Source organism: Budorcas taxicolor, chromosome 5 (genome assembly GCF_023091745.1).
Source record: "Budorcas taxicolor isolate Tak-1 chromosome 5, Takin1.1, whole genome shotgun sequence".
Taxonomy (NCBI): domain Eukaryota; kingdom Metazoa; phylum Chordata; class Mammalia; order Artiodactyla; family Bovidae; genus Budorcas; species Budorcas taxicolor.
In genome coordinates this window covers 140,855,822-140,881,834 of record NC_068914.1, presented here as the reverse complement: position 1 = coordinate 140,881,834, position 26,013 = coordinate 140,855,822, and the positions used below count along the sequence as shown (strand labels likewise).

The 26,013-nt window shown below is 41.5% G+C and overlaps 1 protein-coding gene across 1 annotated transcript in view; it reads right to left on the bottom strand.

The window, feature by feature from the left end:
• Positions 1-25,012, bottom strand: part of DUSP16 (dual specificity phosphatase 16) — a 90,338-nt gene extending 65,326 nt beyond the window's left edge. The window contains exons 1-2 of the mRNA XM_052640463.1: positions 24,581-25,012; positions 17,425-17,536 (exon numbers count right to left, since the gene is read on the bottom strand). The gene's annotated coding sequence lies outside the window, so the exon portion shown is untranslated. The remainder of the gene's footprint in view (positions 1-17,424; positions 17,537-24,580) is intronic.
• Positions 25,013-26,013: the final 1,001 nt, after the last annotated feature.

Sequence of the window (26,013 nt, the reverse complement as noted above, 5' to 3'; positions counted from 1 at the left end):
AGCAGGATGGGGGTGCTCCAAGAGGAGGAGATGGGAGGACTTGCAGGGATGACGTCTGGGGGTCAGCGAGGAGGCAGCGATGGATCCCACCAGCACATATTTACTCTGGATGCTCCCCTACCCCAGTTTTGATGATGCTACACAAGCTGTATTCACGAACAACCTGTGGCCCTGGGAAGTCTCGGGGGAGCAGGGATGTCACTAGCCAGAAGACCCTTCTACGAATTTTGGAGGCAACCTCTTTTCAGCTGGTCCCTGAGACTGGCTGCTTCCTGCCAGGAAATATAAACAAACTCATCTTCAGCAGGCAGACAGGCTGCTGGTTCTCACTGTGGTATTGACCTAGCAGAGGGGAAGCGGGGAGGGAAGAGGTGGTTCATCTTCCTTCAGACCCCAGGTGCAAACAGTCCCCTTTCCCAACACAAATACAAACATAGAGAAGAATGAATGGGAGGTACCCGCTTTACAACTCTGACGGTTATCTGACAAGATAACACTGACCTGACTTCTGTCCAGCAGCATTCTGTCCACCCACAAAGTGTAAGCAGGAAGAATAAAAAAGAGGAATTTATTAAAATTAGTCCATTTTACTGGAAGGTCCAGAAAGGTAGATGAAAGGCCGTAAGCACTCAGGAGCTGGGCAATCTCAATAGTCACAGACAAGAGAAGTTAGCTGTCTAGGCCTACGGTCCTCAGGCTTTTCAGTCTATAGACCACTTGAAAAAACAAAACTGCCCAGTCCACGTCCCCCTAGCAATTGTCTCTCTGACTACAGGCATCCCTCAGTAAACACAGGGAGTGGTTCCAGGAGTCCCCGTGGATACCAAAATCCTAGGATGCTCAAATCCCTTAAATGAAATGATGTTGTACAACAGGTACAGTCAGCCCTCATCGGCGGGTTTTGGATGCGGAAACTACTCATAATCCATCTCAAAGTCTAGAGGAAACAATGGCCAAGAAAGATCTAGGGAGTCTACAGTGACATATGAAGCCTAGGTCAGAGTTTAGGTATGAGAGTGTGCGCAATCCTGTACAAGAATGTTTACGGCAGTGTTGTTTGTGCCGGCCCCACAGTGCTTCAGCTGACGCACGTGTGTGTGTTAGTCACTCCGTCACGCCTAACTCTCTGCAACCCCGTGGACTGCAATGGATGTGCAAAATATAGCCTACATGTCTATAGCCATACAGTGGAATATGACTCGGTCATTGAAAGGAATGGATTTGATATCAACTGCAACACGGGTCGGAGAAGGCGATGGCACCCCACTCCAGTACTCTTGCCTGGAAAATCCCATGGACGGAGGAGCCTGGTAGGCTGCAGTCCATGGGGTCACGAAGAGTTGGACACGACTGAGCAGCTTCACTTTCACTTTTCACTTTCATGCACTGGAGAAGGAAAATGGCAACCCACTCCAGTGTTCTTGCCTGGAGAATCCCAGGGATGGGGGAGCCTGGTGGGCTGCCGTCTCTGGGGTTGCACAGAGTCGGACACAACTGAAGCGACTTAGCAGCAGCAGCAGCAGCAGCAGCAGCAGCAGCAGCAGCAGCAACATGGATACACTTGGAAAACATTAAGCTAAGAGAAGGGAATCAGGCACCAAAGGTGGGGAGGAGGGTGATGGCGAGTGACTGCTAATATGGGAAGGGATTATTTGAGGATGATGAAAACGTTCTACGGTGAGATAGTGGTGACAGTCACACAGTTCTGTCACTATACTAAAACACTGATTTGTACACTATAAAAGTATAAATTTTATAGTTGTGAGATTTATCTCAAGTTTTTGGAAACAAAAATTTTATGGCATGTGAATTATATCCCAATAAAGTCATTTTTTAAAAAAGACAAAGAAAGGCCAAGGGACTATACCAAATAAAAGGAAACGAAAAAGATAAGTGACAAGTAAACACAGCATCTGATGCTCCACTGCGTCCTGTACTCGAGGGAGACCACACTATGGAAATCTTGCCAGACTGATGGACACAACAGGGACAGAAACGGACTGGACAGAGGCATGAAGTCCACGCTCGTTCACTGGGCTTGACGAGGGAGATCACGCTATAGAAATCTTGCTGGATTGGACACAACAGGGACAGAAACGGACTGAACAGAGGCATGAAGTCCACGCTCGTTCACTGGGCTTGACAGCTCTACTGGGGGTAAAAGAATGTTCTTGTTCTTTGGAGACCCAGGGACGTGCTTGGGGACAGAGGGCCAAGATGTGTGCAAGTTATCTGCAAATGGAAAAATGTATCACATATGTATGTAAAGAGAGACAGCAAGTGATAAAGCAGAGAGAGCAAACTGTTACATTTTAAGTGTAAAATTATTTCCGAACAAAAAGTTTAAAATAATTTAGGCAGCACTAGTGGTGAAAAACCCACCTGCCAATGCAGGAGACATAAGAGACTTGGGTTCAATCCCTGGATTGGGAAGATCCCCTAGAGGAGGACATGGCAGCCCACTCCAGTATTCTCGCCTGGAGAATCCAAAGACAGAGGAGCCTGGCGGGCTACAGTCCACAGGGTTGCAAAGAGTCAGACATGACTGAAGCAACTGAGCATGCACACGTACGTACTGTAAGATCCAAAACTTCTACTTTCAATAAATTATCCTATATAAATATACTTGCTCAAGTACATTTTATGTGAAATATTGTTCATTGAAACATGTTTGTGATTATAAAAAGTCAGAAACAACCTCAATGTCAATGAGTGATAGATAGGCTAAACATATTATATTTCACAGGGCTCTAAAAAAGAAAAATGTCTATCTATAGTTACTGATATAGAATAGTTTCCAACAGTGTATTCTTTTCTGAAGAGAAAAAAACCCAGGGATACAGGAAGAATGGATTTATCCCTAGCAACAAAAGCAACAACAAAAAAAAATTCAAGAAGCCTAGGAATGTCTTGATTTAGTTAGGAAAGAATTTAAGCCTGTTCTCTGTATTTATTTATGGAGCTCTCTCTATTTATTTGTATCTGTAGATACACATAATTTTCTATCTTACAACACTGATAATATGAACTTTACCAATGCAAAAAAAAACCTAATACAATCTTGGATGCCATTCACTCCTATGGTTAACTCAAAATATTTCTTTTCATAAACTTTTTAAGTTCAAATATAACATATTTCTATAAAGCATAAAAGTCATGAATGTACAAAGAACTTTAACATACTCATGGAACTACCATCCTGATCACGTAGAAAACTCTAGAAGTTGGCCTCATATCCCATCCGATCAACTAATCTCCCATCCTAAAGGTAACCACTATCCTGACCCCTATCAATACAGTAGTTTCGCTTGTTTTTGAACTCTTTTGTGTCTGAACTCTTTTCTTCAACATTGTATTTGAGCCCTTAGTGTTGTCAATAGCAATAGCTTTTCCTATTTTATGTTATTTCATTGAATACACAACAATGTATTTCTCCATTCTTATACTGATGGACTATTTGGGTCATCTCCAGTTTGGAGTAATTATGAATTACGCTATGAACATCCTTGCTTTTGGTGAACATAAGCACATGTTTGTTGGGTATACAACTAGGACTGAATTTGTTGGGTCAGAGGCACAGTGCAAATTTCAGCTGTAACACAGTACCACCAATTTTCAAAACAGTTGTACTAATTCATCATTCCCACCATCAGTGTTTGAGAGTTCTTGCTCCATATCCTTGCTGACACTTGATATTTTCAAGCTTTTTGTTGCTATATTTGTTTTTTTTTAATTGAAGGATAATTGCTTTACAATACTGTGTTGGTTATTTGTTTTTAAATTTTAGCTATTTTGTTCACTGTGTAGTGGTAACTATAGTTTTATTCAGCATTCTTTGGTGACTATTATGTTGAGCACCTTGAGAACCTTTTTATTTGACCTCCTGTATTTAGATCTACAATTCAGTTGGAGTTTTTCTGTGAGTCTGATATGAGATAGGGGTTAAAATCAGTTGTTATTAATATGGATAAACAGTTTAGGATCATTTATTGAAAAGATTTTTCTTTCCAGATTCCTGTATAACGTCATCTTAATCATAAATTGTGTCTATGTGCATGTATATGTATACACACATACACACACACATTACTTACAAGAGCTTCCCTGGTGGCTCAGACGGTAAAGAATCTGCCTGCAATGCAAGAGATCCAGAGTTCAATCCCTGGGTTGGGAAGATCCCCTGGAGGAGGAGAAGGCAACTCACTCCAGTATCCTTGCCTAGAGAATTCCATGGATAGAGGAGCCTGGTAGGCTAACAGTTCATTGGGTTGCAAAGAGTTGGACACAACTGAGCAAACATCACTTTCAGTTTCACAAATGCACACACATATTTTATATACATGTGTAAAAAAAAAAAAAAAAAGACATGGATCTGCTTCTGGCTTCTGTTCTATTCCATTGACCCATTTGTTTATTCTACACCGCACAGTAAAGTGAAGTCGCTCAGTCATGTCTGACTCTTTGCGACCCCATGCACTGTAGCTACTACTGTGCTCCTCTGTCCATGGGATTTTCCAGGTAAGAGTACTGGAGTGGGTTGCCATTTCCACCTCCAGAGGATCTTCCTGACCCAGGGATCGAACCCAGGTCTTCCACACTGTAGGCAGACGCTTTACTGTCTGAGCCACTATCCAACAGTATAGATTCAGCAGTTTTGTTTATCATCAGTGTTATTACTTTGACTATTCCTGCCATCTGTGTTTCCATATAAATTTTAGAATCATCTTATATAATCATTTTACACATCTTTCATTAGATTTAGTGCTAGGTTTTGATATTTTTTGCTCTTACTATACATGTCATCTTTCTTAAAATTTCATTTTCTGGTTACTACTGTTACACAGAAATACAGATTTCATAGATTTGACCTAGTGTCTAAACTTACTTTTTAAAAAATATTACTTTTAATTTATAAAAAGCAAAATTCGTGTTTTTTTGGTATATAGTTCTTATGAGTTTTTAACCAGATGTATAATGTAACCCTCACCACAACCAAGACACAACGCTTCCATTTGCCCAGAAAATATCCTCATGCCACTCCTTTGTAATCAGCACCTTCTCCCCACCCTAAACCCTGGCCACAACTGACTTGTTCTCCAATGCCTATAGCTTTCCTTTCTAGAATATGACTTAAATTGAATCATATAGCTCATTACCTTTTGACAGTGGCTTCTCTTACTCAACATGCTGCCTTTAAAATTCATGCCTGTTATTACATTTACCAATAGTTTGTTAGCAGGAATGTACCACCAAGTATATATTCATTCACTAGTTGTAGGATATTTGGGTTCTTTCTAGTTTGGGGTGATTATTTCTAAAGCTGCATAAACATTTGCGTACAGGTTTTTGTGTGAACCCAAGTTTTCATTTTTCTTAAGTAAATACCTAGGAGAAGGACTGATGAGTCACGTGGTAAGTGTGTGCTTATCTTTATGAGAAACTGCTCAACTGCTTTCTGCAATAGCGGACCATTTGTGGTGGTGGTGGTTTAGTCACTAAGTCCTGTCCGACTCTTATGACCCCACAGCCCACCAGGCTCCTCTGTCCATGGGATGTTCCAGGCAAAAATTCTGATTTGGGTAGCTATTTCCTTTCCCTCGGCAATTTTCCCCACCCAGGGAATGAACCCAGAACTCCCGCATTTCAGGCAGATTCTTTACCCTGCTGAGCCACCGGAGAAGCCTACCATTTTGTACCCCCACCAGCAACACAGGGAAGTTCCATTCACTCTGTATCCTCATCAGAATTTGGCTCATGTTTAGGAAGTCCCTATTCTTGTTTGTTAAGAGTTCTTTTATGATGAAATAGGTTCTAACAAATAGTTTCTCTGAATCGACTGACATAGTCATGATTTTTCTACCTTTTTACAGTTAATGAGATGAATTATATTAACTGATTTAAAGCTATCAAAACATTTTTATACATATATTCCCTGTTCAATTAGAAAAGTTTACTTAATGATCAAATCATTATTCTAATAATAGATTAGACATTACATGGATAAATGAAGTCTGATGATAGTCTAAATGCTACCATCTAGCCAAAACTGTATGATCCCTTTAGTCACACTTCCTAATAATGCCTTTCCCCACCAAATACAAAGCAGATCAGAGAAATGGGAGACCAAATCACAGTCCTAGAGCCACATGCATCGCTCTGATGTTTAGTATGTGGATTCTGAAACATCTAGAAAGAAAAAGAACTTCCATTACAAAAGATATTGACGCGAACTGAGTGCATAGCACAGGGAACTCAATGCTCTGTGGTGACCTAAACGGGAAGGAAATCCAAAAAAGAGTGGATATATGTATACCTGTGGCTGACTCACTTCAGTGCACGGCAGAAATTAACAACACTGTAAAGCAACTATGCTCTAAATAAAAAAAAATAAACAGATTTACCATCAAACGCTTTTTTAAATAAATGAGACTGATGTGGCAGTAACAGTAACATTTTATACTTTAAGAAACCAGAAACCAAAGTATATAGAAATGTTACATTTCCCATGCAACAGAAATAAATGGATGAATAATGAAAACATGTGATGCTACTATTTGGAGGGAAAGCCTCACACCCTTTTGAAAATGATGATGTTAATGGATTCTAGACTACTAATTAAAACCCACGTTAGTTTTGTCTTTTCACTTTACCTGTTTTCTGGTGGTTATGTTTTTTCATAATTCAATGACATGATCAGAGGGATGGTGATGACAAGCCCCTCAGGGCCTGGATAAACTTTTGCTATGAAATCATCATAATGTTACAAAATGCATTTTCAACCCTTGAGCGGACTGTATAATCGGGATTAAGAGTAACACCAGCACACTTCCCTGGTGGTCCAGTGGCTAAACTCTGTGCTCCCGGTGCAGAGAGTCTAGGTTTATCCCTGCTCAGGGAACTGGATCCCACATGTCTCAACTAAGAGCTTGAATGCCGTAACTAAAGATGCCACGTGCCACAAATAAGGGCTTCTCAGATGGCGCTGGTGCTAAAGAGCCCTGCCAATGCAGGAGACATAAGAGATATGAGTTCAGTCCCTGAGCCAGGAAGATCCCCTGGAGGAGGGCGTGGCAGCCCATTCCAGTATTCTTGCCTGGAGAATCCCATGGACAGAGGAGCCTGGTGGGCTATAGTCCATAGGGTCGGGAAGAGTCAGATACAACTGAAGCAACTTAGCACACACGCCACAACTAAAACCTGATGCCGCCAAATAAATAAATAATAAACATTAAAAAAAGAAGAAGAATGACACTGGCTGGCTCTGAACATTTCTGTAGCTTCTCACAACATAGCTCTCTGAAGCTGCCTCGGTCCCTGTGTTACGTCCCCCACTCACACACCTATATTTAGTATTTTGGGCAAAAGAAGGGGCTGGTAATGTTCCACCAAGACCTGACAACAAGCCAGAAGGCAAAGGAGATGCCACAGGTGTTCGAGGGCAAAGACACTACTGGGCTAGATATCTTGGGTTCTACTCAAGCACTATCAGCACCTCACTCTTCCTGAGTCACCACGCATGTTCCTCACCCATTCCTGTGTGGTTTACTGAACTCTGCCTGTTTACCTTATTACCTCATGGGATACTGTTGCCATTAGTATTTTAAGTCACAGTGTCTTGTGGCAATAACATAACTCCATATATTAATAACTAAGATCAGCTCCCTGAAGACTGGATATCTACCAGACAGTATCTATTAGATACAAAATATTTTTTAAATACCACGCACTTGAAACCTAAAAGTAATCCTAAGCAAGTCATATCAGAGTCTATGGTAATCTGCAACATCAACCATCACAATCAACATTGCCGCTTTTTTTTTTCTTAACTATTACCAAAGTATCACTGTGAAAACCACAGACAAAGAATAAACAAACCAGTTGGGTAATACTTCTTTAAACCTAGCACTTAACACAGAAACATTGCCAGTTTTACCAAAATGAGAATTCACCAGATTTGGACTAGTTCTGCCTGCTCTAGGGGTTCAAAACAACAACAAATACACTGTCCAATGAACTTTGGCTTCTATTTCCTCATGCCTGTGAGCAGGCTTAAAAAACAACAACACTGTATATCTCAGGGCAAAGTCCAGGCCTGAGCACCCTGCCACATGCCCACAGAAGGACTTGCGTGCGGCAGCAGGTAACAAACTGACCTGTAGGCCCAGAATCTGGGGGTGACACCACACTATAAAGACCCGAAGGAGCAAGATTAAAAGTTAGCAAAGATCTAATGGGCCTTTGGAGGAGAGCTTCTTACTAGCCATCAAAGATTTCTTAGTCTAGAAGTCAGATGTTAATGAGGTTCCAAGGAAACTGGAGATCTCTACCTAGAGGTCAGTTGGTAAAAGGCAGTTCTCTCAAAACTCAGTATTTTAGAGCTGGAAGATACCTCAGTAATCATCTTGTCCATCCCCTAGTTTTACAGGTAATGAGGAGGAGGATGGCGAGGAAGAGGAGGATGAATCTGAGGCCTCAAATCCTCGTTGGGAGTAAAAGCTCTCAATTAAACAAGCTGCACTGAGACTTCCCTGGTGGTTCAGTAGCTAAGGCTCCTTGCTCCCAATGCAGAGAGCCGGAGTTCGATCCCTAATCAGGGAACTAGATCCCACATGCCACATTCCATGTGCCACAACTAAGAACTGGTGCAGCCAAACAAAAACTAAATATTAAAAAAAAAGAACAGACTGCTCTAATAATGGTTAGAGACAGGTGAATCTCTCTGCTGTTACCCCACTCCACTCACTGCATTTCTGCACCCTGCACCTGATCTATGAGCAGTTCTACTCTGCTAATTCATATTTTTAAAAAGAAAATGGCACCTTACAAGTCAACAATAAAAAATTAAATCAATGACCAAAAACTGGGCAAAGGATTGAGACATTACCCCAAAGATGATACACAAATGGTCAACAAGTAGATGAAAAGATGCCCATCATTACTAATCATCTAAGAAATGCAAATCAAAACCACAAGGAGCTATCACCTCACACCTTTAGAACAGCCACTATTAAAAAAACCAAAATAAACAGAAAATAAGTGCTGGCAAGGATGTGGAGAAAGTACCACCTTTGGGTACTGTTAGTAGGATTATGAAATGGTATAGTGAAAGTCGCTCAGTCATGTCCGACTCTTTGTGACTCCATGGATATACAGTCCATGGAATTCTCCAGACCAGAATACTGGAGTGGGTAGTCTTTCCCTTCTCCAGGGGATCTTCCCAACCCAGGGACTGAACCCAGGTCTCCCACATTGCAGGCAGATTCTTTACCAGCTGAGCCACCAGGGAAGCCCATGAAACGGTATAAATGCTATACAGCACAGTATGGCACTTATTCAAAAAATTAAAAAACAGAACTACCATATGACCCAGGAACTCCACGTCTGGGTATTTATCCAACAGAACTGAAAACAGTCTCCAGGAGATATTCGTACACACGTATTCCCAGCAGCATATTCACAACAGCCAAAAGTAATCCAAAGGTCTATCAACAGATGAATAAACAAAACATGATTACACGTACAATAATACAATACGATTCAGCTTTAAAAAGGAAGGGGATCCTGTCACATGCAACAACATGGATGAACCCTGATGACAGCACACTAAGTAAAATATGTCACAAACAGACAAATGCTTATGATTCCATTCATATGAGGTTATCCAAGATAGTCAAATGCATGGAAACAGACCACAGAATGGGGCTCACCGGAGGCTGAGGGAGGGAGAAAGGAGATTTCAAATACTCTACTGTGTAGAGTTTCAGATGCTGAAGATGTAAAAAGTTCTAAAGATCTGTTTCACCACAATGTGTATATACAAAACAATATTGAACTATACATCTGAAAATGGTTACAATGATAATTTTTACATTGCCTTTACTACAATTTTTTAAAAAAGAAAACAACAACAACAAAAGAAAATGGCTGTTTTTCTTTTCAAGAGATCCTGGCAACAAGTATTGATATAAACTCCCTGATGACGAAGGCCACAGGCTACATATATTTCTTTGCATCTCTTCTAATACCTCACTCTCAGAAGTTGCTCAATAAGACTTGTTCATGCCAATGACAGAGACATGCCAACGACCACTGGCAAAAAGAATGAATCTTTTGTCCACCAAAAGTCTATTGGACTCAGAAGTCAGAGTGCTCATTTCCATACATGAACCAAGGTCATTTGTAAAATAAAATACCTCCACTGACTTCACAATAATTTTTACTAAGAACTTGTATAAAACTACTACTTCCTGTTACTGGATACCACACTGATTAACACTTGGTAACTGGAAATCCACCCCACCAGCAAATACTGTATTGCCTTAAATTAACGTCCTGTTAATTACATCCTCTAATGAGATGGCCACTGGCAACATCTAAAGAGCCAGTCACACAGGTCACTCCACTGCCAAAAAAAATTGCTTGAGTTTGTCTTTCAGTTGAGATTGCAGTCAAGAGAAGAAGGGGTTTTCCACTGTACATGATTTTTATTGTTGGTTATAAAGCCAAGAAGCTATAAAATCAAGCTTCCTGAATATTTACATTAATGAGGCTCTTAGTCATCCACAAAATGAAAAATGAAAACAATTGCTTTAATTACATAGTTAAAAGAGTTTCAGTGGAAGGAAAGGTTTCTGATATTTGGATATTCTGGAGTAATGAAATTAGATGCTGTCTGTCCCTAAAGTTGTTTAAAGCAGCTGTTAAATACATATACCTACACCCATTTTATTCTTAACAATACCTTCCAAACTGCAAATGACTTCTGGCTCCTTTAAGTGCCAGAGTTAATAATGTTTATCTTCAGGGTCTCCCAATACTGATAAACCACAATAAACCACATTGCGATCCTTCTATAAGACTTCTGTTGAACAGATTGATACATTTTTAGGTTAACATTTCAAGAGCCTATTCTATAAGCAGTGTTTAATTGCTTTGCAAGTTTCTAGAGCTGAGAATGTGATTTTCAATTCACAGTATATTCAAATTCATAAAATCTTGATGGAATTCTATAGGAAGAGCCAGACTGTCACTCTCTCTGAAACACAGTAGAATCTACCTGAAGATGAGACAAAGGTTCTGCCTTGTTCAAGTCAAGTCAAGCTGCTACCATGAATGAAGGGAATCACTCTCCTTTAGTTGTCCTCTAATTTTACCTAAGGCAAATATGCAGTGCAAACAAGATTAACAAATAAGAACAAATGCCCAACAAGCAAAAGGGGGTATTCTACCAGGTTTTAACCACTAGTGCTTAAATTTAAGACACGGTACTGGGGCTATGTTGAGTACAGATTCTGTATGTATATGGATATATCCCCTACTAAAATAAAAATGCAATTAGTTTTCCACCTTTGGTGGAAATTTGGGGCATAAGTGATATCACATTACTTAACTGCCAAAAAGCCAAAACCTAATTTTAGCTTTAACCTTCTATACCATCAAGATTGTTATTAGACATACTGCCTAGCTATCAAGATGACTGTAAGACACCATACACTTTTATATCCTCTAATACTGTCCACTTTTTTGATTAAAAAAAAAGATATAAATGTGAAATGATCAAAAGACAGGAACGCAAGGAGAGACAAGAATGTCTGAACCAGAAGGCACCTCCAAGATCATCGAATATGATATTTTTATTTCACAGCTGAGGAAGCTAAGACCTAACTATCTCTAAATTAGCTCCACAACGAGCTGCGATTCAAGTCTGGAACCTTCCACTAGAATAAGAAAGAAAAGGCAATCTGTGAGCAAGAAGGAAACACACACAGGATAGTCTCTAGACTCCAGGAAAGTTGCTGTAGCAGGCTGCTGGTTACTCTCTGTGCTTTCTTTTCTGCTTATCTGAGGCAGACACACAGCCAATCACCCAAGAGACATCTCCTCCCCTCAGACTTGCTAAGAGTCCCGGTTCCTCCTGGACAGCGGGCCGCGTATCTAAGCCTAGGAAACGATACACGATGTGCGTCACACCACCCCCTGTACCCACTCCTGTTGGACAGACACAGACAACGATTCAAGCAAATGAGACACCACAGATAAAGGGAACGGAAGCTTCTGGGAAAGATTTTGTTCTCCGTCAGGCAAGCACTGGAGTAGGAACTGCTGGCTCTTGTCCACTCCCTCCTTCTTGCCTCAGAAAGACATGCGATGCCAACAACTGAGGCAGCCATTTTGTGACCTGCTGTAAGTAAACACGCACAAGATGGCTGACCACCTGGCTGAGGGCACTGCGGAGCAGCTGAATTGCCTGAGACCGCCTACCTTTGAAATTCCCTGAACTTTTCTGAACCACACAGTAATAAATGGCTTAAGGTTTAAGCCTCTTTATTGACTATGCCAAGGCCTTTGACTGTGTGGATCACAAGAAACTGTAGAAAGTTCTGAAAGAGATGGGAATACCAGACCACCTGACCTGCCTCTTGAGAAATCTGTGTGCAGGTCAGGAAGCAACAGAACTGGACATGGAACAACAGACTGGTTCCAAATAGGAAAAGGAGTACGTCAAGGCTGTATATTGTCACCCTGCTTATTTTAACTTATATGCAGAGTATATCATGAGAAACGCTGGGCTGGAGGAAGCACAAGCTGGAATCAAGATTGCTGGGAGAAATATCAATAACCTCAGATATGCAGATGACACCACCCTTATGGCAGAAAGTGAAGAGGAACTCAAAAGCCTCTTGATGAAAGTGAAAGAGGAGAGTGAAAAAGTTGGCTTAAAGCCAACATTCAGAAAACGAAGATCATGGCATCTGGTCCCATCACTTCATGGGAAATAGATGGGGAAACAGTGGAAACAGTGTCAGACTTTATTTTTGGGGGCTCCAAAATCACTGCAGATGGTGACTGCAGCCATGAAATTAAGAGACGCTTACTCCTTGGAAGGAAAGTTATGACCAACCTAGATAGCATATTCAAAAGCAGAGACATTACTTTGCCAACAAAGGTCCGTCTAGTCAAGGCTATGGTTTTTCCAGTAGTCATGTATGGATGAGAGAGTTGGACTGTGAAGAAAGCTGAGCGCTGAAGAATTGATGCTTTTGAACTGTGGTGTTGGAGAAGACTCTTGAGAGTCCCTTGGACTGCAAGGAGATCCAACCAGTCCATTCTAGAGGAGATCAGCCCTGGGTGTTCTTTGGAAGGAATGATGCTGAAGCTGAAACTCCAGTACTTTGGCCACCTCATACGAAGAGTTGAATCACTGGAAAAGACTCTGATGCTGGGAGGGATTGGGGGCAGGAGGAGAAGGGGACGACAGAGAATGAGATGGCTGGATGGCATCACCGACTCGATGGACATGAGTTTGAGTGAACTCCGGGAGTTGGTGATGAACAGGGAGGCCTGGCGTGCCTGAGATTTATGGGGTCGCAGAGTCTGACATGACTGAGCAACTGAACTGAACTGATGGCTTTCTATTAACTACCGCTGAAAGCAGTACTGAATTTTTTTTTTTTTTAATTTTTTCAGGGCAGTTCCCTGGTGTTCCAGTGGTTATAAGCGCTTTCATTGCCAGGGGCCCTGGGTTCAATCCCAAGTCAGGCAACAAAGATCCAACAAGCAGCATGGCACAACAAAAATTAAAAAAAAAAAATGATAAAACAAAATCTTTTGTGTCCTATTGTAATTTTCCTGCCACATCACTCCCATTAAAAGGGTGTATTCTGCTCATTTACATGCCCCTAAAAAGAGACAATATTATATTTCTCTGGCATAATTAACATCATGCATGCATACTAAGTCACTTCAGACATGTCCAACTCCTTGCAACCCTATGAACTGCAGCCCACCAGGCTCTCTGTCCATGGGATTCTCCAGGCAAGAATACTGGAGTAGGTTGCCAGTGGTCTCTCCAGGGGATCTTCCTGACTCAGGAATCGAACTCGCATCTCATTTTGTCTCCTGCATTGGCAAAAGGGTTCTTTACCACTAGCACCACTTGAGAAGCCACACATAATAAAGACCAGTTCAATTACTTTATAGTTACAGCACATCTCAACAATGATCCTATTAAAATAAACATCATCAGTAGACAAAACGTAAGGGAAAGAAACATGACTTTGAATCATATTTTTTCTTGATTATGACTTTGATCCTTCTTTCTGCCATCTCAAATCCTTTTTGGAAATGAGTATCACGTAAATAACAAACTAATGAATAAGATCTATCTGAACTAAACTCTTCTGCTCCTTTAATCATAACTGCTGCTTCAGTTGCTTCAGTTGTGTCCAACTCTTTGTGACCCCATGGACTGTAGCCTGCCAGGCTCCTCTGTCCATGGGATTCTCCAGGCAAGAATACTGGTGTGGGTTGCCATGCCTTCCTCCAGGGAATCTTCCCAACCCAGCGATCGAACCCAGGTCTCCTGCATCACAGGCAGATTCTTTACCACTGAGCCGCCAGGAAAGCCCTTAATCATAACTGTTAGTAAAAGATTAAATATTAAAATTTCATTCTTGAATTTACAGCCCCCAAAGTGGCCGAGTCAGTATTTTCACATATGGATGCTTGTAACAGAAGCCTGGAGACTTACCAGCACTACATATAATTCATGGCATTGCTGTTTTCTCCTCTAGAGATTATAATAATAGAATTTGAATACTGATAAGACATTAAAAGTCAGACTGCCCAGTACAGCTATTTCAATAGTTATTTTAACTGTATTTTGATGGAACTCTGTCAAATATGTTTACCTCCATGACCCCAGCTGCACCCACCTCTGCACTTTCCTAGGTCCCATTTTTCTGTATTCACCCCACAATATTCCTTTGGCTCCCACTCATCTCCACTCATCTCCACTCTGCCCACAGCCAGTTCCGTTCTGCCTATACCAGCTCTGTGATCACTAACATCTACTCCACTCACAGCCTCCCTGGTTGAAAGAAACACACAACAGCCACAAACATCTCTTCTCTCAAGTGTGCTACCATCTCTCCCCTACTGTCATTCAAGGAATAAAATGGCTGAGTACCTTCAGTTTGAGCACAGATAAAAATGAGTATGAATATATAGATTTATATGAATGATGTATGTGGGCTCTGTGCTTTTTTAACTTAAAAAAAAAAACAGAACCAATGCTTTTTTTTTTTTTTTTTTTTTTGGTAAGCTATAAAGCAATTTTGGGCTTCCCAGGTGGCTATGCAAGAGACACAGGAGATGCTGGTTCGAACCCTGAGTCAGGGGATTCCTAGAGAAGAAAATGGCAACACATTCCAGTATTCTTGCCTGGAGAATCTCACGTACAGAGGAGTCTGGCAGGCTACAGTCCATAAGAGTGCAAAGAGTCAGCCACAATTGAGCACACACACAAAAGCACTTTTATAGGCTTCCTTTGTGTCTACCCTTTACCCACCACTCTCCGAGGTTACTTAATCTTCTACCCTTGTGGTTTCAGGACCACATGGCTCATCCCACACAATAGCATATTTCCTTCTTCCCAACAAGTTAATCAGCTAAGATGGAAACATTATTTTATTGCTACAGATTGTCTGTGTTAGACTACTCTAAAAATATGTTAGAACAAGGCACCAGTTTATATCAGCGATTTCAAATTTTCATGATTTACCCTGAAACTATGATGCTGATATTTCCTCTGATGGCACAAAAGCAATGAAGGGCAAAACTGCTGGCACTTTAGCATCAATTATGGCAAGGATCCAAACTGTACTAGCAGGAATTACATTCTTCACTGTCTGTCAATCACTTTTTAAAATGTTGATTTCATATTATTTATTTGGCTGCACCAGGGTCTTAGTTGCAGCATGCAGGAATGGCATACGGGATCTAGTTCTCTGACCTGGGATCGAACCTGGGCTCCCTGAATTGGGAACACAGAATCTGAGCCACTGGACCACCAGCAAAGTCCCTATCAATCTTTTTTTTAAAAAATAATTTATTTTTTATTGAAGGATAGTTGCTTTACAGAATTTTGTTGTTTTCTGTCAAACCTCAACGTGAATCAGCCATAGGTATACATATATCCCCTCCTTTTGAACCTCCCTCCCATCTCCTTCCCCATCCCACGTGTCTAGGTTGATACAGAGCCCCTATTTGAGTTTCCTTAGCCATATAGCAAATTCCCATTGGCTATCTATTTTACAAATGGTAATATACGTTTCCATGTTACTCTCCTATCAATCATTTTTAAAAAGCCAGTTTCACTTAACAATGTCCTTGATAAAACAGTAAAAGTTATTAATTATTAAATCTTGCTCTTGAGAACTTGATCTTTTTAATAATCCGTGTGATGAAATGGGAGCATTTCATCATATCTAATATGTACAAAAAGCATTTCTACATACCTAATACAATGGCCATCTTAAGGAAAAGCATTTATGCAATTGAGTTGTGAGCTGAACTATACACTTTTCCATAGAATACCATTTCTGCTGAAAGAATGGCTGGCAGACAACTTATTATTATATATAGTTATTCAGACTTAGGTACTTTGCAGACATTTTCTCTAAAGTAGATACAGTGAGCCTGACGCTTCAAGGAAAAAACTGACAATACCTGTTGCTGATGATAAAATTTGAGTTTTCAAGAAAAAATTAGAATTTTGGAAAACTTGAACTGGATACCAAAATCTTGACTGTGCCTCAATTCTAAAGACTTTTTGGATGAGATTAATGGTTGCATTAATGAATGTGATTTGATGAATACTGTGTAACCAAATGTGTCAACATTTGAAAGATCTGTAGAACTCAACGATTATTTTTTAAATGACCAGTGTACAATGTTATAAAAATCACAAGCTGGTCAAAGATCCATCCAAAGTGCAAGATGGACCAGTAGATTTTTCCATTACGGAGTAGCACAAAAAATTCATCGACAATGTTCAGAATCAACACAACTAACTCTTAAGAACACCTTTCTAAAAAAAAAAAAAAGAGGCAAAGGGAGAAAAAAAAGAATCTACCATTTGGTGAGTCTCGATATATTAAAGAACATACACAATTACATGAAAAAGACAGTAAAACGCCTGACCTTTTCTCTACTATGTATCTGTGTATAAATGGGGTTTCTTCATATATTTCAAACAAATCAACATATCACAATAGGCTGAATGCAAAAGCAGTTATGAAACTCCAGTGGTCTTCTATTAAGCAATGCATTAGAGAATGGCAAAACATAAAATCATCTCACACTTCTCACTGTATTTTTGCTTTGGAATATTTTTTCATTAAAATATGTTATTCATGTTAACCTTTCATGAGTTTATCATTTTTAAGTGAATAAGTATTTTAAAACATTTCAGACTTTTAATTTCTATTATGTTAAATATTGATATAGTCCACATAAACAAAAGATCTTTGGGGCATCAATAATGCAAAAGTGTCCCAACACCAAAATGTTAGAAAACCTTTGGTTTTCAACACCACAAAAAAAAGAGTGCTTATATGCGTGTGTATATAAGAGAACAGGCACCTGAGAATGAGTCAGAAGGTCTTGGCTCCAGGTCCACTTGCTTTGGGATTTGGATAAATTAATCTAAGGTCTCAGTTTCTTCATCTGAGAAATGGGTTATTCATGTCTTGTTCTGAGGATAAAAGACAAAATATGTCAAAACAGTTGATACAGTACAGGTATACTGTTATTGTTATAAGATCTCAAAGTTAAGAGTTTTAACCTTGTGACTATATTTCTAAAAAATTCTGTATTCTTAAATTTTTTTTGCTAAATGCAGAACTCACAGAAAATGCAAGGTGGAGATTTTCTGATTAGTCAATTAACTCAAATGTCCAACCACATAACTTTATTGATTTAGACTTTGACAGTTATAATCAGTAATGTGTATATTCTAATTATTACAGATATTTCCAAATACACATAGAAGTATAGGAAATTGTAACAAACACTCATGTACTCTTAAAAATTACCCCAAAATTGCTAATATTATTTCATTTCCTATGTGTGTGTATGCCTATTCTGATGTTTTTAAAAACAAGTATTAGGCATCATTTCATTTTGTCTATAACTCCCATATGTATCTTTTTAACAGATGGAATTCAACATAACCCCAATACCATTAACATAGAAATGAACTTTATAGTTCTTAAATATCACCTAAAACATGCGATGCTAAGTCGCTTCAGTCTTGTCTGACTCTTTGCGACCCCAAGGACAGTAGCTCACCAGGCTCCTCTGTCCATGGGATTCTCCAGGCAAGAATACTGGAGAGGGTTGCCATGCCCCCTTCAACATAAAACATACTCCATGTTCTAACTTCCCGACTGTCTCCCAAAAAAAGAGTCTTCATTAGTTTTTAGTTGTTCTGTAGGATCAAAACATTCTCAACAATTCAGTTACAAGTAATACAAGATTTTCAGCTAAAGACAAGAAGGAAGTAGAAATAACACCATGCTCTATATACATGCACAGTTTACAAAATCAAGTCAAGAACTATTCTCCAGGGAAATGTGCTTCTTCTCCAACAAAACAACAGAGAAAAATGACAAGAGACACCCACCACAAAAAAGGCCAAACTGGGGACACTTCAGTACTCTGAGAAGTGACCTGAAGAGGCCCACTCAGCTGATCAGGAAAGGCAGAAACTGCAGGAAAAGATGGGGTCGGCCCAGCCCCATGGTCAGGCAAGCTGGAGGGAAGGTCAGGGCCTGGGCTCCAGAGTGACGGCACCACTCAAACAGGCCCCATAACCAAAAGGCTGGATGGCAGCCCCCTGCGGGGTTCAACTCAGAGCTCGAAAATCAGGGCTCCAGGACTTCCCTGGTGGTCCTGTGGTTTTAACACTCTGTGCTCCCAACACCGGGGGCACAGGTTCGATCCATGGTCAGGGAACTAAGATCCCCCAAGGCACATCCAAAATAAATTAATTAAACATAAAAAGATAATTGTAAAAAAAAAAAAAACAGTGCTCTAAGCTAGAAATACAATGCAAATATCATCAGAATAAACTACCTGTGACAATTCAATTTATTCAGCAAACATTTGTCCAAAAAGTCAATTCTACTAGGCACATATTAGGATATGGGCTGTAGTATTTTTGTGTAAAATTATTCAGTGAAACAATAAGCGGCATATACTTCTCTACATATTACTTTCCCCATTAATTTTAACGGGAAGAATGGACAAATTTACTATTAATACCTTGCCACATACGTGACAATTTATAGTGCAAAACCTGCAATTTGGCCCACCCCTCACCCAGACATTAAAACATATGAATTCTATTGTCCTTCCCAAATACTTTTCAAGATTACATATCACATTAGCTTTTATCATATACATCACAGACTCAGAGCATTTACATCTACAATTCTTTTCTAAATGGAGTATTTAGTTGAAGATCGGCATGTACACACTGCTATATTTTAAATGGATAATCAACAATGACCTAGTGTAGAGCACAGGGAACTCTGCTCAATGTTATATGGCAACCTGGATGGGAGGGAAGTTTGGGGGAGAATGGATACATTTATATGTATGGCTGAGTCCTTTCACGGTTCACCTGAAACTATCACAACATTGTTAGTCAACTATACTCCAACATAAAATAAAAAGTTAGAGAAAATAAAAATAAATGGAGTATTCAGAAGGAAATCAAGGAAAGCCTAAAGAATCTCCCACCTCCTCTGAAAATCGTTTTCTTTTCCATAGGCCTATCCCAAGTGTGTCAGAATGAACTGCAGATGAAAACTGGTCAGATGCATATAGAAAATGTTAAGAGATGTGGTTCCACAGGCACATAAATCCTTTTGGGGATCCTTTACCTCAATTCCACCTATAAGGTTTTGTTGTTGTTGTGTTTATTTGTTTGTTTTACGTTTAAAACTACAGAAAAAGTGGAGAAGGAGAGAACACATTTCTTAAAGAATGCTTAAGAAGTACTTCATAAGTGTGTTCCCAAACATGAAGAGTCACTAAGGAATTTTTTAGCTGACGCTATAAACGACATCTTGTCAATAACAACAAAACCTGGCAGTCAGACAACTGCAGAGTCCAGACTTCCCCATTTCAAGACTGACACTTTTGTATCAGGTCTACTATCTGCAGAAGTTTAAGATAATATTTCCAGTGAGACCACTAAGTCCCCTACCAACCTGTAAGGAGAATGATTAAGTTCACAGAGCACAACGCAGCCCAAATGCCAAATGTACCATGCAGACGAGACCTGGAGGGAACGTCACCCTGGACCTCATTTTCTGGTAACTAAGCTGAAGAGCCGACTTTTACTTTCTGTCCACCTTCAGTTTTGTGTGCTCTCCTACAAGGTATCATCAAAACAAACTGTCCTTGGAGTTTAGCTTCCCTTTATATCACTGTTGTGATTACTGTTCCTAATGGAGAATATACCTAAGTACCCAGCCCAGTACATCACAACTCTAAGTAAACTGGAAAGAATGACATTAACCTCACTGCAAAAACATGAGGTTCCTAGCAGACAACAGCAGCAGAATTGCATAAAAATTGTTAACGAGGAGTTGAAAACGCAAAGCCTGCATGCTTCAATCTGTAAAATATTATGTAGGTTTCTTTTAAAAATTTGGTTAAAGATAGAGTCAATGACTGTGCAGATGTCTATTCAAATTGGTTTGGGCTGCAAATAAATATTAAAAAGTTAAATCATTAACCTTTCACCAGGCATATCACAGGCAAAACAGGTCATTCACAGAATAAGTAGGGCTGTAACTAGCACTCTGTAATCTCCTTGTCTCTGATCATTCCTATTTTCACAAGACATCACTCTCTGACATCAGATTTTCCATGAAGTGTTTACTTGTTTATTGCCCTTCTCCCACTAGAATGTAAATTCCATAAGGGCAAAAACCTTATCTTACTTTCCACTCTTTGCCGGGTTCAGAGAACAGTGCCAAGCACACGTAGAGGTTCCAAACAGATCTGCTGAATGAAGGGATGGCTGAATGGCCGCCCCCTGCCCCTCCCCTTCCTTCACTCCATACACAGGTTAACCGTCCTTTGAGGTCAGGGTCAAATTCTACCTCCTCTATGAAAAAGATCTCCCATTCCTCCAGTCTCCTTCTCCTTCATACCATGAATGCCACCCTTGTCTGCTGTCTGATAACTGTTCATCTTTGCATATGTATATAGCTCCCTTAAAATTCTCATAATCCTCATTAAGGGCATGGACCCGTGCCCTTAAGTTTCGGTATCCACCTCGGGACCTATACATAGTCTACCACTAATAAATGCTCTGCTTGACTGACTCATACCTATAATTAATCCAGAAATCAATTGAGTTAATAGTTTCACCTTTTTATAACCTAACCCTCCCTTTCCAATAACTCAACTGAAATTGCAGTGGGTCCCCTCTAGTTTAAATTTATTTTTGGCAACGTCAAGCTTTACATTCTCATATATGTAATTATAACTGCTCATAATTCACTTTATCCATCCCTCCCCCAAGATTAATTTTTGTATGTAATTACAAAAAAAAATCTTGTGACTTTTTTGGTGATACCTTCAAGTGAAGTATCTAACCCCAATCAAGAAGGAAGTTGGAGTTTCATTACTTTCTTCCTGTTGCTGAGGTACTGAAGGGTATTTTTTCTTTTTATGCCTTTTTCCTTTCATGTCAAGATAGATCCCATTTCCTTCTTTCCTGATCATAGCCCTGGCAAGCTTTCCTTATTGCTTTGTACCTGTCCTTGGTAATCTGCCTTAGACCCTCCTTTCTGAGCCACTCCTGGTTCCTCTAGTCACTTATTTGATCAGATTTCAAACTTTTCAGTCAGCTTGTTTACGAGACTGGCCTCTTCTTAAAGCTTGAGCCTGCTTCTTTAAATCTGGCCATCCCTTCACAAAGCCAACTAAACCCTGGTTATCTGGGCTAAATGAAATGTACAAAAATATCAGATTATCCACAACACAAGAAAATCAGAAAAAAATCTGACATCTGGCTTTGGAATATACCATGTGGCTTTGGGCAAGATTTACTTAAAGTTTTTGCTTAAGCCATCACTGTTAGTAACATTTTCTTTTACGATGGTGGAATATCTGTCTCAATTTTAAATTCTGATGCAGTTTTTTCAAAAAGCCAATCAAATATCAACTGAGGTTTTTCCTATGAAGTCTTTAACTCATTTTTTCAATCTGTTGAAAACTATCATAAAATCTGGTTTCTGTTTCCTCTGATTTATTTCCTCCCTGTTCCTGGGCTTCTGATCCAAATCAGCTTACTCTATATTAATTTACTTCTTTAATTTAAAGTACCATTTGCTTGAGAATGAAAAGCATTGTAATAACACTAAATGTCTAATGAAATTTTCAGTCCAAATAACACTGGATAGAAGACTCTTTTTTTTTTTTTTTTTAAGCTACTCCAGGAAAAGTTGGGTTTCTAGGATAAATTACACTGGTAATTCTAGCAAATTTATATTAGTGGGTTATTATGATTGGCTGAAAAATAGAAAAACATTAAACAGCTATGCAAGTCATCTTTGGCAATATATAATCCCACAGGCCAAAAACTATGAAATTAAATTCTCAATACGGGCATTTATAGAAAAGAGCATCAAAACAAACTCATACATCAACCCTGGCCCCTTTTCCTGACCCGAGCCTAAATTCTGCACAATCTCACACTTGATTGCTGCTGCCTCACCTCCACAAATGAGTTTCTAATGTTTAAGAAAAAGGAGAAGAACTAGGTTAACAGGTTCTTCTCTTTTTTCCACTTTTCAGCTTCTGCCATTGAGCTCTTGGCCAAAGAGATCCCTGATCCTCAATTTTACATGACTATTTTCACTTTACAGGTATTCAATTATTTTACATTCAAATGCACATTTATATAGAGCTTGAACCTACTCTTTTTCATGCTAATCACCATATTACCAGCAGAATTGAGAATAAACTCATTTTTGCGGTTCCCCCTCATAAAGAACTTTGGAAAGTACAAATTATTTTACCTAAAAGCCAACTTTGGGGCTGGTGTCTTTTAGGCCAAGTTTTTATATAGGATGTTAAATGTTAACTCCCCAAAACTTTTTTAAACAAGATTTCACAGTCATCAAACTCAGTTAAGTTCCAGAACTTTACCTAAAGTATAAAAACAAACTCAGGATGCCTAGTCACACTTTGACTAATATACCCCGACAAAGCCCCAAATTCTGTTTTTCAATGTACCTTCTCCAGGCTGCAGCACAAGTCTCAATTAACTACGGCCTCCCAAGCTGTTTGTCCACCCATACACATCATTTCTCAAGGAAAAATAAATAATTCACAAATGACTGATTCAACAGGTAAGAATTCTTTCCTTCTTTTAAAAATTTACCTTAACTTCAAAAAATCTCTTTTCTTGATGGAGTTCAGAATAGTATAAATCCTCTGAGGAAAACAGTTGTCACCTATGTGCGCTCAAAAGATGAGTGGCTTAAAGACGCATTTTCTGACAGTCTAGGTTCCCCAAATACTAGTCATAATGTCTCTCATGGATGGTAAATTTCACACACACACACAGGAGAAAGGAAAGAAACATACCTGGTCATTTTCTAAACAGGTTTGATAGGTTTGGTTCCCTTGTAAGAGCAGAGTATTTACTTATAATCTTTTAAAGCACAAGAGGCAGCCGGGAGAGTGGGTAAATAAAACCTTCAGAGAGGTTTAAAAACCCTGCATCTTAACTCACTTCCCCTTGATTTCAGGGGCCGGTACTGCAACCCCACGGCAAATGAGATTATGTAACAGGTTTTTCCTCTCTCCACTTTATTCATCACGGTCTGATTGGAGGTGTGCTTTCTCCAAACGACTTGAGACTCCTAGGATTATTATTTAGGACGGTTGAAGTTGAGGTTTGATACATTTCCTTAGGATTTTGCAGGATCCATTCATTTAAATATCTATTTGTAGTTTTCTCAAGTGAGAAAACACAATAACCGTGTAGTTGCTGTTGTAATTTCAAGGAAATAAACGCAGCTGCACCTGAAAACTTCCGTTTTGCATAAATATTTTCCTCCCCTGTGTTTCATTCCATGAAACTGCACATGATATACACAGACCTTCGCTCATCTCCCGGGGCTTCTTCCTTTCTCACGTTTTACGGTTGGTGTAAAAAAAGAAAAAGTCCCTGGCGCACCGGGTCCCCCAACACCCGGCCTCGGGGGGAGGGGGGGTCCCCGGAGGAAAAGCGAGTGGGTTGAAGAGCGCAGCCCGGTCACCACTCAGGTGGCCCAGCCGCTCACATGGAAGGCGAGCTGGGGATAATGGGGACAGTCAGGCCGGGGCCCCTCTTGGCAGGCGAGTTGTGTAACAGTCGCGCCTGGAAGTGAGCAGCTTGGCCCGCGAAGGGACCGCGTCCGGCGGCGGCTCCTGGCGGCGGCAGCCGGCCGCCCGGCCCGCTCGGCCCGAGCCCGCGCACCCGCCGCCGCCGCCCGGACCCCGCGCGGGCCGGGCCGGCCCCCCCCCCAAAACACACACCCCTCGCGCCTCCGCTTCCCACGCGCTCGCCCCTCGGGGCCGCGATCGCCCCCACCCCGCCCTCGACCCCGGGCCCGGCCGCCCGGAGGGCAGCGCCGGCGGGACGCGCGGACCGGCGTCCATGCTGCCGGCGCGGCGGGAGCCCGGCCCCGCGCCCACCCGCCCCGCCGTCCGCGCGCCCACTTACTTTCGGGGCCGCAGACCTCGCGGCTCCCTCGGGGGGGCGGGGGGGAAACGAAAGTTGTCACGGCGTCTCCCCGCGGGGCCCCCTCGCCTCCCGGACCCGCGAGGCGCCGCGGCGGAGCCGGGAGGGCTTGCTGCGCTCCCGCCCGCGTCCGTCCCGTCGCGCTCTCCTCCGCCTCCTCTTCTTTTCACTATATTATCTTCTCCTGCTCGGAGGGGCGGGTGGGGGCGGGAGGCTTAGGAAGCGAGGAGACGTTTGCAACTTTTCTTCACTCTTTCTCTCCCCCCCCACTAACCCCCCGATCAGCCTTGAAAAGACACTGTTGAAAGGGGCGAGGAACCTGGGGAGGTGGGGGGGGGGGACGCGGAGGGGGTCGGGAGAGGTGATGATAGTTGTTTGGAAAACTGATCAGAGCCCCCCCGCCCCAAACAGAGATACCCAGAAAGAGGGGGAAAGGCGGGGGGTGGGGTGGGGTGGGGGGTTGGGGGGAAAGAGAAAGAGTCGCTGGTCAGGAAACTTCAAGCGCGGATGAGGTCATTGGTTTAAAAATAAAGAGATGGCGTCACTTGAAACCAATCCCAGTGAATGAACTCAGCGGAGCCCCGGGGAAAGGAGGAGACAGGCGAGGGCAGGGCGGTGGGCGACGGGCGGGGCCGTGCGCCCGCCCGAACCCGGAGCGCGGCTCCGCGCCTGGTCGCGGCCGCTCGGGGAGGGGTCGGGTCACGTTCCGTTCCGGGGCCCGGCGACTCCGGGGCAGGTTCCGCGGGCGCCGCTGGGAGGAGCCGGGTGGCCGGGGGAGGCGGCCCCGCGGCCTCCTCCTTCCGCGCCCTCGCGCCGGCTGCCCCCGGGGCCCCCGATCCCCGACCCTCGAGCCGGGTCTCGGCCGCGTAGGGCTGCGCCCCAACAGGTATTTCAGGGTTCCCGCCCCAGCGAGGCGCAGAGCCTTTTCCTCCTCTTTGGGCTGTTTCCAGCTGCCTCCCCAGGGTGAAGAAAAGCAAACAATGATTTGAGAGAATTACAATCTTTTAAAAGTGACGAGTCCAAAATGCAGGACATTGCGGGCTCTAGGAGAGATAAGTTACAGGTAATTTAAGAAAAATCACGCTCAGGTGGTCAGGCAGTCAGCTCTCCCTCTGTTTGTCATAGAAAGCCCCCACCAGAATGCTCCTAACATTTATGATTTTACTGTGCCTCTCTTTACTTATTTCTATTTACATTTGTAAATGTAACGAGCACGAGTAGCCTAACATGCTCTTGAAAAGTGTGTCCTTTTCAAGCACTGTGTGCCCTCTGCTTGAGCAGCACAGAATCGTCTGTGTCAGACCAGAGGTTCACCTTTTGGGAGGTGCAAGACCCCCGTTGATTTTACTTTACACACTTCGTGCCTTTTAAAATTTGGGATTGAAATAGCTTTGTTTTGAAACGGCATTACACAC